At 38.7% G+C, this 16891-nt stretch overlaps 2 non-coding genes across 2 annotated transcripts; both read left to right on the top strand.

Annotated features, from left to right (window-relative positions):
* The first annotated feature begins 12838 nt into the window (after window positions 1–12838).
* Window positions 12839–13029, top strand: LOC118944893. Its single transcript, XR_005040298.1, has one exon. It is a non-coding gene; the product is annotated as a U2 spliceosomal RNA (small nuclear RNA).
* A 285-nt stretch (window positions 13030–13314) lies between these two features.
* Window positions 13315–13431, top strand: LOC118944894. The gene has a single exon (XR_005040299.1). It is a non-coding gene; the product is annotated as a U5 spliceosomal RNA (small nuclear RNA).
* Window positions 13432–16891: the final 3460 nt, after the last annotated feature.

The following is a 16891-nucleotide window of genomic DNA, read 5'->3' as shown; positions in this document are numbered from 1 at the left end:
ACAATGATGTCATGACTTGTTGTCTTCAAATCGGTTTCTTTCAGTCAATACGTCCCCCGAAATGACCCATCAGGTTTGATTGTGTTACAAACAAACCAGTTGATTGCAGTGAAACCAAACATGACTGGAAAAGTCACGTTCTGTGTGGATTATTTACCTGGAATGTGTCGTCGAAAATGGAATGAGATGGAATTCACGACACAAGCAGTTCAAACATTTTTTTGTGTTAGGCTATAAAAACTGATTTTATCAAACAAAAGATCATTGGGATTGCAAACAGACGACGATCGTCAAAGGTAAATGATTTATTTTAATGCAGTTTGTGTTTTTGTTACACCTGTGCTCGTTGAAATGTTTGTTTTTTATGGGGCTCTATGCTCAGATAATCGCTTCGTGTTCTGTCGCAGTAAATCCTTTTTTAAATCTGACAACGCAGTTGGATTAGCAAGATTCTAGGATTTCGATACATGAGACACTTGTGTGTTTAATATGACTATTTATGTAGCGATCACCGTATGTTGTGGAATTTCAGCCCGCTAGCAGGTTCCGTGCTCAGAGAGGTTAAAAAAGTGCTTTCTGGAACGTTTTACGAAATTCTTTCGATTTTTTTTGTCAATTACACATGTATAATGAACATACTTTTGTCATATTTGATTATATATATATATATTTTTTTTACTTGTCCATAAGGCATATTTTTTGTCCATTTGCAATAGGATTTCATAGGAAGTCAAAAGTCAAGTCATTTTTTTTTTTGGGGGGGGGGCAAATGCAATATGAAAGATTTGAAAGTGCCAAATCAGGATGTTATGTCCATTTGTGATCAATGGAAGACGGTTACAAACCCAAAAGTCAGTGAACCATGTCCAAAAAGCATTCATACTGCCAAAATGATGTAGCACTATGTTAAGCCATGAATCAACCTAGATGGTCTATTTGTCATGTCTGATGAGGGAGAAGTGGGACTGTTGTTTATTAACGATTTTTTGAAAAACCTCCAAAATGACATGGCCCGATGAACTCGGGATGGCCGGGCAGTGTTTCTGGTTCCTCTTCATCGTTCGTTGGTGTTGATATCAGAATGTCATTTTGGTGATGGTACCTCACTGTTTAAACATATTGCAAATGGACAAAAGTCATCCAACACTTTTTTCCATGCCTTGCTACGGGGTCCTTGAATGAGCTATCTGACAGAAACGTTGAGGTCCGTCTCTATGGGCCGAGCCGGTTTCAATGCACCTAGTCTGCGACTCTGGGACTTTTCTAAATGTCGTCATTTTCGTAATGGTCTAAATGAATTGAAGTCATTGCAAATGTATGAGGCTGTTTCTCGGTCTGAGAACCTCCTAGAGCGACGTAACTCACCACACACTATCGACCCGAGGTCTAGAACAGGTTTCGGAACTCTAGGTCTGACGGTTCTTTTTTAGTTCGAACAAAGGTAACTATTGCAGGCACTGTCTGTCTCTACGCACCACACTGTGTCCCTCCGTCCAAGCTGTGTGTGTGTGTGTTTTTCTTGGAAATTTTATGGGAGAAATGACTGATTTTCAGTTCATGAGGGTTGCCTAATCACACATATGAAGTTTTGGAAAGATCTGACTTTTTTAACCCTTCGAAACAGCCCCTATGACATCATTTAAGGAACTTCCGGTCGGCACAGGAAGCAATAAGTAAACACATATCCTGATTGGGGTATGCCTTTACAGAATCCTGAGTTAAGTATTTACATTAAGAACTGACCGATTTACACAGGGTTGAATGCACTATTTATCACAAACTGCTGGTTGGGTATGGAAAAACACTTTTAGGGTGATTTTAACCGCTCCAGGAAGCTTAGAATCAACACAGGTACAGTGCCTTGCGAAAGTATTCGGCCCCCTTGAACTTTGCGACCTTTTGCCACATTTTAGGCTTCAAACATAAAGATATAAAACTGTATTTTTTTGTGAAGAATCAACAACAAGTGGGACACAATCATGAAGTGGAACGACATTTATTGGATGTTTCAAACTTTTTTAACAAATCAAAAACTGAAAAATTGGGCGTGCAAAATTATTCAGCCCCTTTACTTTCAGTGCAGCAAACTCTCTACAGAAGTTCAGTGAGGATCTCTGAATGATCCAATGTTGACCTAAATGACTAATGATGATAAAAACAATCCACCTGTGTGTAATCAAGTCTCCGTATAAATGCACCTGCACTGTGATATTCTCAGAGGTCCGTTAAAAGCGCAGAGAGCATCATGAAGAACAAGGAACACACCAGGCAGGTCCGATATACTGTTGTGAAGAAGTTTAAAGCCGGATTTGGATATAAAAATATTTCCCAAGCTTTAAACATCCCAAGGAGTACTGTGCTAGCGATAATATTGAAATGGAAGGAGTATCAGACCACTGCAAATCTACCAAGACCTGGCCGTCACTCTAAACTTTCAGCTCATACAAGGAGAAGACTGATCAGAGATGCAGTCAAGAGGCCCATGATCACTCTGGATGAACTGCAGAGATCTACAGCTGAGGTGGGAGACTCTGTCCATAGGACAACAATCAGTCGTATATTGCACAAATCTGGCCTTTATGGAAGAGTGGCAAGAAGAAAGCCATTTCTTAAAGATATCCATAAAAAGTGTCCTTTAAAGTTTGCCACAAGCCACCTGGGAGACACACCAAACATGTGGAAGAAGGTGCTCTGGTCAGATGAAACCAAAATTGAACTTTTTGGCAACAATGCAAAACGTTATGTTTGGCGTAAAAGCAACACAGCTCATCACCCTGAACACACCATACCCACTGTCAAACATGGTGGTGGCAGCATCATGGTTTGGGCCTGCTTTTCTTCAGCAGGGACAGGGAAGATGGTTAAAATTGATGGGAAGATGGATGGAGCCAAATACAGGACCATTCTGGAAGAAAACCTGATGGAGTCTGCAAAAGACCTGAGACTGGGACGGAGATTTGTCTTCCAACAAGACAATGATCCAAAACATAAAGCAAAATCTACAATGGAATGGTTCAAAAATAAACATATCCAGGTGTTAGAATGGCCAAGTCAAAGTCCAGACCTGAATCCAATCGAGAATCTGTGGAAAGAACTGAAAACTGCTGTTCACAAATGCTCTCCATCCAACCTCACTGAGCTCGAGCTGTTTTGCAAGGAGGAATGGGAAAAAATGTCAGTCTCTCGATGTGCAAAACTGATAGAGACATACCCCAAGCGACTTACAGTTGTAATCGCAGCAAAAGGTGGCGCTACAAAGTATTAACTTAAGGGGGCTGAATAATTTTGCACGCCCAATTTTTCAGTTTTTGATTTGTTAAAAACGTTTGAAATATCCAATAAATGTTGTTCCACTTCATGATTGTGTCCCACTTGTTGTTGATTCTTCGCAAAAAAATACAGTTTTATATCTTTATGTTTGAAGCCTGAAATGTGGCAAAAGGTCGCAAAGTTCAATGGGGCCGAATACTTTCGCAAGGCACTGTAGATGTCATAGTGGCCTGATGGATTGTTATCGAAGACAGGATCATAACCCACATAACCTTCAGGTTGAATTTAGCGGTGCAGGCAATGTATTCCTATGGGGAGAGAAGTCATTGAAAACTGTTTGATGTAAACACCTTCTTTTAACTGTTAAGGGTTAATGCCACACTGTCAAGGTTAGACTTGCACAGATCGGGAGGTCCTGAGGTCAAATTGTGCTTCTCATCCTAAAGGTTCTCCCACTGCCACCCAAAATCAAATGAAAATTACTTATTTCAAAGCGAGGGCACATATTTCAGCCTTGTGGGAAAAAACGGACAAAGAGTTTAAATTCCACAAGGCAGTGATGCTGATGAAATGATGCAAGACCACCCCCTAGTGGACAAAAAGCTCACAGCACCTGGTATTGCCAGGCGGTCTCTTATCCAAGTGCTAACCAGGCCCGACCCTGCTTTGCTGCCAAGATCAGGCATACTTCTTTTTCTTCTCTTTTATTATGAAAAAACACACAACATTCAGTAACTAATAAATAAGGATGAACAATTCACCCTTTTACAAAACCAGAAAAATGAAAGAATTAAAACAATTTAAAACACAATCATTCACTAAAATACAAGTTTTCCATTTGACATCATTTCAATAAAAGTAATCCCCCACACAAACAGTTTTTCTAAATTTCCTCCACCGTAATTATACATTATCTCTATATCCTTTTCTAAAATCCTCCCAAAAAGACCTTCCACACTCACACATTTCCCTTCATAATGACCCATGTTCCTTCTTAATCTTACAGCATATCTAGCATGACTTAAAACATAATTAACCAAATTCAAATCTTTACTTTTCCCATTAATACCAAAAATAAAGAATCTCCTCCCCCCAATGTTTTACTAAAAGCCCCTTTAAAAACTCATAAATCTTTTAACCTGCTATATTCAACAAAAAAGTGCATAAAATGTTCCACCTCCGTACCACAAATATAACATTCTCTTTTAATATCCCTATTTATTTGATGCAAAACCACATTTGTAAAAAATCATTGTCTTCACACTCTATAGAATTATATTTACATTCTTCCATATTTGCAAACACCCTAGACCACGCTTATTCCGAAGCAGGAACTTTTATCTCTTTTAAAATACATTTACTATAAACCATTTTAACTTTTAAACCTGATAAATCATGTTTCTCCCTGTTACTTTCATAATATAAAACCGGTAAACCCCTCGCTCTTTAAGCCACCTCTTTATTTATTAAAATCACCCACTCCCCAGGAATACATCCTAATATTTTCTTGTACGTATTCTCCACAGTAGTTTTACTTATCTCTTCATCTATTTCAACCACATTATCATATATTGCCTGAAATGGAAGGAACCCAGGAATTACCTCATATGCTATGTCACATCCCAGCCCTCATAAAATATTGACAAAACAACGTCATATTATTACACTTTATCTTTGGAATTAAACATTTCGGATTATTTAAAATATTTTCTAAAATAGTACATTCATAATAAATCTTTGGTAAAAACTGCCCCCAAACCTCAAACACTTCTCTATAAAACAAAGGTATATTACCTAACATTTCCTTCTTCATTCTCATCAATAAACCATTGTCTCCCAACCTCTTGCAAAAACTCTTTAAAAAACCTTTTCCACCCATAATCCAATTCACCAAATAAATATTTCCGTACCATTTTAACTCTTAATAGCTTTTTTCCTTACCTTTAAATCTACCAACTTTAAACCCCCCTCCTCATGACCTGCAATCAATGTTGTAAAAGCTATTTTCACCCCCTTCCCATCCCATAAAAAATCCACTAAAATCTTATTCATTTCAGATAAAACCCATTCTGGCATATCCAAAACATTCATTACATAAATAAAAATTGACATCAACAAGGAATTTATTTCAAAGACCTCCCCCTCCACATATTTACCACCTTTCTAACTTTATTTATTACACCACTCCATGTCAAATCCCTAGCTTCCATTTCCTTCACCCCTAAAAACACTCCTAACACCTTAAAATAATATTTTACCACCTTAAAAGTAAAATTCCCCTCATTAATACTGACTTCTCCATGTTAACCTTTGCACCCGATGCTTGTCCATATACTTTAAAACACTCCATCACCCTTTTTACACTTCCCTCATCTCTAACTGTTACAGTGGTATCATCTGTGTATTGATGAATCAAACTAAAACCTCATTGTGGAGTCTGTACACAATTTATAAGATGACATTTAAGAAATGCTGCTAAAGGTTCTACCGATAAAACAAATAATAAGACTGATAAAGGGCACCCCTGTCTCACAGATCTCTCAAGAACAAAATAATCAGTTAAAACCCCATTACACTTCACTTTTATCCATCCTATTATTCGATTACCCTAAACATAAAATCATGTTCCACCCTATCAAAAGCTTTATTTAAATCTATGCTTAAAACTATTCCCCCATCTTATCATGATTCATTTTATTTATCACATCTAATTCTATCAGCAATATCTCTACCAGGCACACTATAATTATGTGTAGGTGCTATAATATCATTTAAAACTTGCTTCATTCTTATAATCTGAATTTAATAAACTAATTGGCCTATAATTCTCCAGTTTCAATTTGCTCCCCATATTTTTATATAAAATCGTTATCAGCCCTGTCACCATAGATTCTGAAACACTATTATTATCCTCCATATATTGATAAACTTCCAATAAAATAGGTGCTAAAAAACGTAAATATATTTTATAAAATTCTGCAATTATTGCATTCATTCCAGGACTCATATTTACTTGTAACCCCTTAATCGCATCTTTAACTTCATTCACTGTTATCTTCCCATCACACATTTTGTTTATCCTCTACATCAATTTGCACATCCACACTATCCAATATCTCCTTTACACACCACTCACCCACCTCCCCTTTCTTAAATAAAACCTTATAAAAATTCTGCACTGTTTCTAATATCTCTACATAATCATTGACAACTTCACCCTTTACATTTTCAATCTCTCTAATATATGTTCTCCTCTGTTAATTCTTCTCTGAACCAATAAAAAATGAAGTCAATTTTCCCCCTCCAAAACATACTTTGCCTTACTTCTTAATTAAAATTGCACCCTTACACTTATCTATTTCATATTTACCCAATTGTGCTTTTAAATCCAAAAACATTTCTATATTATAATTAGTCACACTTCCCCATTTCTTCATCCAATTTAGCTCTCAACTCATTTTCTTCTCTTTTCATCCGACCTCTTTTTTCCCTTGCATATCTTATACTAAAAACGTTTATTTTTTCCTTAACCTTGTCCCTCCATTTCACATGCTATCAAAGCTTTAAGTTGTTTTGTCGTGGAAATTTCCTGTATTTACCAAATCATGAGAGCAAACCACACACCAGTCAGAGTTAGTTATCACAAAGTCCATCTTTAATTATATGAGCTTCATCACAACCCTGTGACTCACAGATCAATTCAGTGTCTATAAATTAATTCTCTGAGAGTCCCTTACACATTGCAACTGAGATCCTTTATAGCAAAGACACACATAGCCAGACAGCATAGGCATCATTTATCGTTCAGCTTTGTCTCCTAAACTATGTACTTTTCTCAAACTCAGAACCATAAACCAATCCTCCATATCAACAGGCATATATCAAATCCATCTTATCTTGACAAGATCACAGAGACACATTGACTGGCACACAGACATTGTGGAGCCAAGAGATACACGCTTGACCTCTCCCCTCTCTCCGGTCCAAACAACTTAGTCTTGACAGAGAACAGATACTGCAACCCCGCCACAGTATTATACAAACACATTCGGATGAGAAGTAACTTACAAACATATGATGAATATAAAACATCTTACCTATGTTACCAACTAATTCTGATTATTCCCCAACAGTTTCCCATATTCCTCATCTTCTAAATACCCTGCATTCATACATCATTTTCCAACCCCTGTTCTTTCCTTATCTAAACCCACTGAAAATAATAAACCTGCATGATCACTAAAAGTTGTAAAAACATACTTAATATATTTCATAAAATTCCTTAAACCTTCTTTTACTAAAACCAGATCTATCCTTGTTTGTTTCAAATCCCCTAAAACCACCTGCCTTCTAGAAAATTATATTTTGTCTGGATTTTCCTCTCTCCACATATCAATCATTAATTTTTCTAACATCTTCTTTAAAACCCCCCTAGATACATCACGTCTAAAAATAGCTCCTCTTGTCATATCCATTTTAACATTAACTTCTTGCGTCTAGCAAATCCGTATCCGGGAGCGTAATCATAGCCTCAAGCTCATTACCAAAACACAACGTTAACTATTCATGAAAATCGCAAATGAAATGAAAGAAATATATTCACTCACAAGCTTAGCCTTTTGTTAACAACACTGTCATCTCAGATTTTCAAAATATGCTTTAACCAAAGCTACACAAGCATTTGTGTAAGAGTATTGATAGCCTAGCATAGCATTAAGCCTAGCATTCAGCAGGCAACATTTTCACAAAAACAAGAAAATCATTCAAATAAAATCATTTACCTTTGAAGATCTTCGGATGTTTTCAATGACGAGACTCTGTTAGATAGCAAAAGATTATTTGTGCAAGAGAAATAGCGCCGTTTTGTTCATCACGTTTGGCTAAGAAAAAAAAAAACGAAAATGCAGTCACTTACAACGCCAAACTTCTTTCCAAATTAGCTCCATAATATCGACAGAAACATGGCAAACGTTGTTTAGAATCAATCCTCAAGGTGTTTTTCACAATTCTATTCGATGAAAATCATTCCTGGCAGTCGGTTTCTCATCAGAGCCAAACGGAAAAATACTGCAGCTGGAGATTACGCAATAATTGCGACGGAGGACACCAAGAGACCACCTGGTAAATGTAGTCTCTTAAGATCTATCTTCCAATGATATGCCTACAAATACATCACAATGCTGCAGACACCTTGGGGAAAACGTGGAAAAGGTAAGCTGACTCCTAGCTCCTCCACAGCCATATAAGGAGTCATTGCCATGAGGCGGTTTCAAAAAATGCGGCACTTCCTGATTCTATTTTTATCTGGGTTTTTTCTGTAACATCAGTTCTGTGGCACTCAGACAATATCTTTGCAGTTTTGGAAACGTCAGAGTGTTTTCTTTCCAAAGCTGTCAATTATATGCATAGTCAAGCATCTTTTCGTGACAAAATATCTTGTTTAAAACGGGAACGTTTTTCATCCAAAAATTAAAAGAGCGCCCCCTATATCTAAGAAGTTAAAATCCCCAACTACAATACAGTTCCCCTCACACCATTTCCCTAATTCTAAAAATAAATATTTGCACTCTATTTCAATATTAGGCACGTAAATATTTATAATTTTGAAAACCATACTCATATATTCAAAATCTAAAATTAAAATCCTCCCATTATTATCATTATATATATGTTTCACATTCTCTACCACTTCCTTCCTCAATAAAGAGGATACTGAGAATCTTCTCTGTTTTTTATTATTAGTCAAGCAATGAATGGTAAATGCAATTTTCGTATATACGGGTTCACTGTAACACCACTAACTAGTTCCTGACAAAGTTCTTCTAATATACTCTGACAGAAGTAGTTCCCGCTTCTGAGCTGGCCTGTCAGAGTAGAGGCAGAGAGTGGTTTAGACTCACTCAGCCTATCGTTGGCGCAGAGGCTGGTCCCAGCCCCCAGGCGCTCCCGTTGGCAGGTCTAGTTGTTGCTGGGCAGAATATCTTATGAGCCCACACCTCTTTTTCCCGTTATTGCCAAGTTTGAGTTCTAACAAAAGACAGTCTGTTGTTTGCGTCCACAACAACTCGTGATAACTGCCCACACCCAAGGTTAGCCACAGCCTTCAGCTAGTCACACAATATGTTGCACACTTTTATTATAGCTTCAGCTTAAACAAAATCTGAATAGCAAGCCAAACATATTTTCAACCCTCACAATATGTCCTCTTTTTTTCCCCCACAAGAGTGAAATATATGGGCTGGAAATGTGAGCAAGTTTTGAGCTTTCTCAGTGTGTGTCACAAGGTGGACATTTCTCTGTCCCCCTATGAGTGAGTGACACATTGACTTTATATAGTGTTCCAAGAGATTGCCCTTCGCTTACGGCCATACCAGCCTGAATACGCGCTTCCGGTGAGGAAAGTGAGACAGGTGCGGTTGATAGAGCTGTGAGTGAGTGTTTGCACAAGGTTTTTTTTTTCTTGAGCGCTTTGTTGGTTATATTTCAACAGCTTTTGAAATATACTTTTGATTTTTGCAGTTGAAAAAGGTGGTGGGGTGCAGAATAAAAGGAGACCGGAAATATGAAGTCACGATGCGGGATGCAAAAGGAAAAGAGAGGTTAATGGATGTTTCATGATGAAGGACACGAAGATAATGGTGAGAGACGAGATGACAAACGAACTAATAGTGTCGTTTATGAACTTGACGGTTTATATTGAAGACTGCGCTATACTGGAAAAACTGCGCAGCTGGGGTGTAGCTGCCCTCACGGATATCCGAAGGAGAGTTTGGCTGGGGACTGAGATCGTGGATGGAACGACATACTAAGGTGAAGTTCACTGACACCGTGCAGTCTTTTCCGTACTCCACAAAGTTTGTGACACAGGAGGGGGGCGAATACTTCAGGGTGATTCATGACAAGCAGGTCAGGGTGTGTCGCTTGTGTATTCAACCTGGACATATTTTAAAAGACTGCCCTGACTTTAGGTGTTTTAAGGGCAGAAACCAGGGACACTATGCCAGAGAAAGGGAGAGGGCAGTTTGCGGAGGATGCAGGTTAAGAACATAGGAGTGCAAGTGTGGAGAGAAGTCAAGAGCTATTCGATGAAGCAGCTGTATCACCGCTTGGAGAAGAAAATGACAGAGAAGAGTATGTGGAAAAGAGCGGAGGAGAGCGAGAAGGTGGCGAAGCAGAGGGAGGATGAAATAGGGAGCAGCATGGATTCAGAGATGAGAAGAGCGACTTTTCAGGAGGAGGGGGAGGTTGTGCTGGGTGTAGGCACTGGGGACGCACAGTTTTTATCGGAGGCTCGGCACATATGGGTGCCTCGGGAGGAGGTGAAGTGGAGGGGAGTGGGACGCTGACAACGATAGAGGAGACGGAAATGGATACAGAAAGCACAACAGACACGGAAAATAAGAATTTGAGTTGGTTGGATGAGATGGATTTAGAGTTGATTTCGATACAGACGACACTGAAAAGGTAGACAGAATAAGAGGAAAACAGGGGACGTGAAAAAGGATGGAAAAGGGAAAAAACAAGACAACAAGTAAAGGACAATGAAGGTACATTTTTTTATTTTATTATTTATTGAAATGGTTAATTGTATGTCCCTAAATGTAAATCGTTTAAGGACAATGGACAAATTTCAAAATATAATTCAAATGAAGAACGTGGATATCTTGTGTTTACAAGAGACCTATTGGGACAATGATTGTGTATTGAAAGTAAAAAAAAAATATGGAGGTATTTTATTTTTGTGAATAATGGTAGGGGGAATTCTAGTGGCGTTGCTATTTTATTGAGGAAGGATGTGGTGGACAAAGTGGTACATATGCATGATGATAACAATGGGAGGATTTTAGTTTTAGATTTTGAGTATATGGATATGATTTTTAGAATGATAAATGTTTATGCGCCAAATAACGAAATAGAGCGCAAGGTTTTATTTATTGAAGTGGGACGATGGTGTGTGGGAAATTGCATTGTGGTGGGAGATTTTAATGTGAAAATGGACATATTAGACATGACAAGTGGAGCTATCTTTAGAAATTATGCATCTAGGGCGGTTTTAAAGAAGATGATGTTTGAGAAAAAACTTAGACATATGGAGAGATGAAAATCCTGATAAATGGGAATTTTCTAGAAGGCAGGTGGTTTTAGGGGAATTAAAACAACTAGAATAGATCAGGTTTTGGTTAAAGAAGGTGTAAGAGATTTTATGAAAGCTATTAAGTATGTTTTTACAACTTTTAGTGACCATGCATGTTTAATTTTCTCGGTAGGTTTAGAAAAGGAAAGAACAAGGGGTGGTACGTGGTGTATGAATGAGAGTTATTTGGGGGATGAGGATTATTGTAAACCACTTACATCTTTGATAACATGTGAAATGGAGGAGAAGCAGAAAGAGAATGATACGTGTTTATGATGGAACAAGGTTAAGGAAAAAATATTTTTTTTAGTATAAGATATGCAAGGAAAAAGTGAAGTAGGATGAAAAGAAAAGAAAATGATTTGAGAGTTAAATTAGATGAAAAAATGGGGAAGTGTGACAGCGATCCTAATTATAATATAGAAAGGTTTCTAGAGGTGAAAGCAAAATTGGACTGCCGGCTGAGTTTTGCCTCAAATTTTGGGGTTTGCTTGGACCGGTGGTACTCGAAGTCCTGACGGCCGTTCTCGAGACTGGAGTCCTGGGCAGGTCAATGGCTGTAGGCGCTGTCCCTCTACAAGAAGGGAGACACCGCCGATCTTAGCAAATGGCGGCCGTTGACCATGCTGTGCGTAGATTATAAGATACTAGCTAAGGTCATGGCAGACCGTTTGCGCACAGCCCTTTCCTACGTTGTCCATGAGGATCAAACGTGTGGGGTGGAAGGCCGTTCCATTAGGTGGAACCTCCAACTGATCAGGGACTCCATCGCCTGGGTCGAGGATAGAAGTCTACCTCTGATGGTAGCTGCGATTGATCAGGCCAAGGCTTTTGATCGCGTCAGTAGGGTTTTTCTTTTCAGAGTGTTAGGTAGGTTAGGGTTTAGTGATCGCTTTATAAAGTGGATCAAGATTTTGTATGTGGGAGCGGGGTGCCGGGTGAGCATAAACAGCCATCTGGGCGACGTGTTTGGCCTCTCTTCAGGGGTTAGGCAGGGATGCCTGCTCTCGGCACTCCTTTTCGTGCACTATATGGAGCCATTAGGGCTGATGCATGGGTGGAGGGCTTGCTGGTCCCTGGGAGCGGCGGTTTACTGTGTAAATGGTGTGGTCCAACACAGGTCCTCGGGCTGAACAGCTGCCGTGGCACTTCAGCCATGCGGCGAAGTGGCTGCGTGCGCATCCCGAGGTTGAAGTCGCCCGAGTAGGTTGGGATCACAGACATCTGTACGACGAGATTAGACGGAGCGTTTGTGTGGCCCCGGTGGTGGGAACCCCTGCTGTGGTCTGGACAATCGCCTCAAGGATCTAAACTGGTTAAGATGTGGTGGTACAACGTTTTGAAACCAGTGGCTTTTTCGTCATGAAAACGTTTTGTTTGGATATGTTATAAATGTGTGAATTGTTCACCGTTTGGATGTATGAAAGGAAGAATAAAACTTTGAATCATCATCATCTGTTCTCATCAGTTTAATATCTGATACATCCCCCATTGGGAGACTACATATTAAATTGATTTTTCAAACAGGGAGTCGGAAATGGGGCTTGCTCCTTCTGCTCCACGCATCAACCCGGTTCTTCCGCTCCACGCATCGACTCAGTGCCTCCGGAAACGGTGCAACACTTTTTGCCCATTCAAGGAAATAAAATACACCAAATTATGTAAACAGGTAGCAGAAGAAGAGAAGGAAAGAATAAACTGGAAAAAGGGCGAAGCACCCTTCATGGGGTCCCCCGTTTCCCTCCATTTTACTTTAAAAAAAAATATATAAACGTTGGCCAGGAGAGTGTGTGTGTGACTTTTTCCCCACAGCCCTCGAAAACTTGGAAGAGTGGGTTCGGCAACCACCCGCGGGAAACTGGCCTAGATTGCACAGAGTGTGTCTTGGGCCCCGACCTCTGGCTTCCATACGACTCTGGTTTCTCTTCATTACGCACAAGCCTTTCGGCTTTTACTAAAGACTTCGGTGGAGAGGAACACTTACGGGTTCAACGTATTTTTGGAGAGGATTTGCTTCTGTCAGAGCCAGGTATCTTGTTTCAAGAGAAATTGACAGAGATGACGCCGAGACTTTTTGCTCAGGCGTTTGACTTCACTCCGGCTAACCGGCTTATTTTTTTACTCAAAGTAGTGGCTCGGGCTTTGAACAAATACTTGGCGTAAAGAGCTAGTGACTTAAAAACCTGTTTCTCGGACCGAGAAACAGCCTCGTACATTTGCAATGACTTCAATTAATTTGGACCATTACGAAAATGACGACATTTAGAAAAGTCTCAGAGACGCAAGGCTAGGTGCATTGAAACTGGCTCGGCCCATAGAGACGGACCCCAACGTTTCTGTCCGATAGCTCATTCAAGGACCCCGTAGCAAGGCATGGAAAAATGTGGATTTTCAGCAACAATTCGGGTTTTACTTGGGCACCGAAGGACCAATTGAATTGAAACTTGGGATTCGGGGTCGCCTCAGCTAGGCCTACACATAACATAAGAAATGAACCCGCAGCTAGAACGTAACTACGTGTTTTATGGGTTTTTTTATGGTTTGAACCGAAGGCGTTGTGAATTTTGGGCCAGCTCTGAAGTATGTGATAGTTGGCTACTAAACGAGTTGGAAAAAGTGGGTTTGGTGTCAGTTTGGTGTCAGAATAATATCTAATTGACTGATGGACACTGACTTGCTAGTTGACTCTTGTCCATTTGCAATATGTTTAAACAGTGAGGTACCATCACCAAAGTGACATTCTGAAATCAACCCTAACGAGCGATTGAGATGAACCAGAATCACTGCAAAGCCATCCCGAGTTCATCGGGCCAGTCAATTTCACATTCCTGCAGGATTTTTATGGCATGACAAATTCGTGATGGTACCTGCCCATTGAACCATATTGCAAATGCACAGTGACTTTGCAAAAGTAAGAAAACATAAACAAATGGACATAATGAAATCATGAAAACAATGCGTATTCATCAGAATATTTTAAACAGTCCATAAAGTACTCAGGACGGCCCCCATGGATAGAGGGCTGTAGTAGGGTACTCCCATAGCGGGCATGGACAATAGGAGTCCCGGTAAATGCATTTACAACCATATTTTTATTTTTGGGTTACCAGTTGCACAACAATGCACGTGCATTTACAATATGATTCAATAGTGAAAAAACATCGCCAAATGGACATGATGAAATCAACACAACGAGTGATGGAAAGGAACAACTATCACTGCCCGGCCATCCTGTGTTCATCAGGTCAGTCAATTTTGCAATTCTGCATGATTTTTGAGCATACCAAATTCGTGACGGTAAATGCCCATTGAAACATATTGCAAATGCACGTGCATTTGAAAAAAAGTGACTTTTGACTTCCTATGAAATCGTTTTGCAAATGGACAAATCATATTCCTTATGCACAAGTAAAAATAAAACAATTTTAAAAAATTATGATAATAACATTTTACAAAAGTATATTCATACAGTTCTTACACATGATTAATTGACTTAAAATCGAAACAATTTCGAAAAACGGTCCAGAAAGCACTTTTTATTTTATTTATTTTTTAAAATGTTACCCCTTTTTCTGCCCAATTTCGTGGTATCCAATTGTTGTAGTAGCTACTATCATGTCTCATTGCTACGACTTTTGACTTCCTATTAAATCATATTGCAAATGGACAAAACATATGCCTTATGCACAAGTAAAAAATAACTAAAAAAATATGATAGTAAAATACGACTAAAGTATGTTGATACAGTTCTTATACGTGTGTAATTGACACAAAATTCGAAAGAATTTTGAAAAACGGTCCAGAAAGCACTTTAACTTCTTATGGTATAGGGGACGGTTGCGTCCCACTTGGGCAAAATCAAACTTTCATTAAATCACACATGTAAGATACTCAATTAAAGCTACACTCATTGTGAATCCAACCAATATGTCAGATTTAAAAAAAGGCTTTTCAGCGAAAGCATAAGAAGATATTATCTGATGATAGCACAACAGTAAACAAAGAGGGTAGCATATTTCAACCCTGCAGGCGCTACACAAAAAGCAGAAATAAAGTATAAAACATGCCTTACCTTTGACGAGCTTCTTTTGTTGGCACTCCAATATGTCCCATAAACATCACAATTGGTTCTTTTGTTCGAATAATTCCGTCCATATATATCGAAAATGTCTATTTATTAGGGGCAAACAAAATCACTACAAAATATTTAAAAAGTTGCCTATAAACTATGCTAAAATATTTCAAACTACTTTTGTAATACAACTTTAGGTATTTTTAAACGTTAATAATCGATCAAATTGAAGACAAGTCTATCTGTTTTCAATAGAGGACGAGAGGAAACTAACACTACTTTTCAAGTCTTGGTCAACTCTCAACAGTGTTACCCTGTTCCAGGATGGCCCTACTTCTTCATTGCACAAATGAATAACCTCAACCAAATTCCAAAGACTGGAGACATCCAGTGGAAGTGGTAGGAACTGAAAACAAGTTCCTAAAAAATATTGTTTGCCAATGAGAACTCAGTGAACAGACAGAGACATAAAAAAACTGAACGGTTAGTCCTCTGGGTTTTGCCTGCTACATAAAATCTGTTATACTCACACACATGATTCATACAGTTTTAGAAACTTCAGAGTGTTTTCTATCCAAATATACTAATAATATACATATCTTATATTCTTGGCATGAGTTGCAGGAAGTTGAAATTGGGCACGCTATTTATCCAAATTGAAAATGCTGCCCCCAATACCTTAAGAAATGAAACAAATATATGTATTTGCAGATAGACTCAAAGCTCAATCACTGACGGTTACTATCAGAGAGTCACACATAGCCTGGTCTTAGATCGGTATGGTCTTGAACCAACTACATGCCATGATTAGTCAGGAGATATGTTTAAAGCACATAAAGATATGATCTGGGACCAGGCTAAAACATTTACATGTACATTTTAGTCATTTAGCAGACACTCATATCCAGAGCAACTGCAGGAGCAATTTGGGCAAAGTGCCTCGCTCAAGGACACAATACGTTTCACCTAGTCTGCAATGTGTAACTAATGATGAAATGTGTAGGGTATTATTTTGGAGAGAATAAAGAGTGCAGCTATGCTTCAGAAGTGTATTCAATCATACAAGTGCTGAATATGAAACAGATAAACACAATAAATCACACAACAGATCTGCTCATTTTACTGATGTTTATTTAGCCATGTACTCAAACAATAATTTTTACTAAGATATTGGAGTGTGTGTTCGATCAATGCTAGAAAATTACAAATCGTATTCAAAGTAGATTAACTTAGATCAGGAAATGAACAATTTAGTAAAATGTTCAAAATGCACATTAATATGAATTATTCACATCCTCTTTAGGAAAATACAGAAAGATACAAAGAGATTAGCTCTATAACAGTGTTCAAACTAGGGAAGAACTATACTCCCTTTGGCATTGATTTGACCCTGAAATACACGATGTATAGATGTG

The sequence above is a fragment of the Oncorhynchus mykiss genome, chromosome 28, assembly GCF_013265735.2.
Source record: "Oncorhynchus mykiss isolate Arlee chromosome 28, USDA_OmykA_1.1, whole genome shotgun sequence".
In the NCBI taxonomy this organism is placed as follows: domain Eukaryota; kingdom Metazoa; phylum Chordata; class Actinopteri; order Salmoniformes; family Salmonidae; genus Oncorhynchus; species Oncorhynchus mykiss.
The sequence above is the reverse complement of the archived record's forward strand: the minus strand, read 5'-3'. Positions and strand labels throughout refer to the sequence as shown.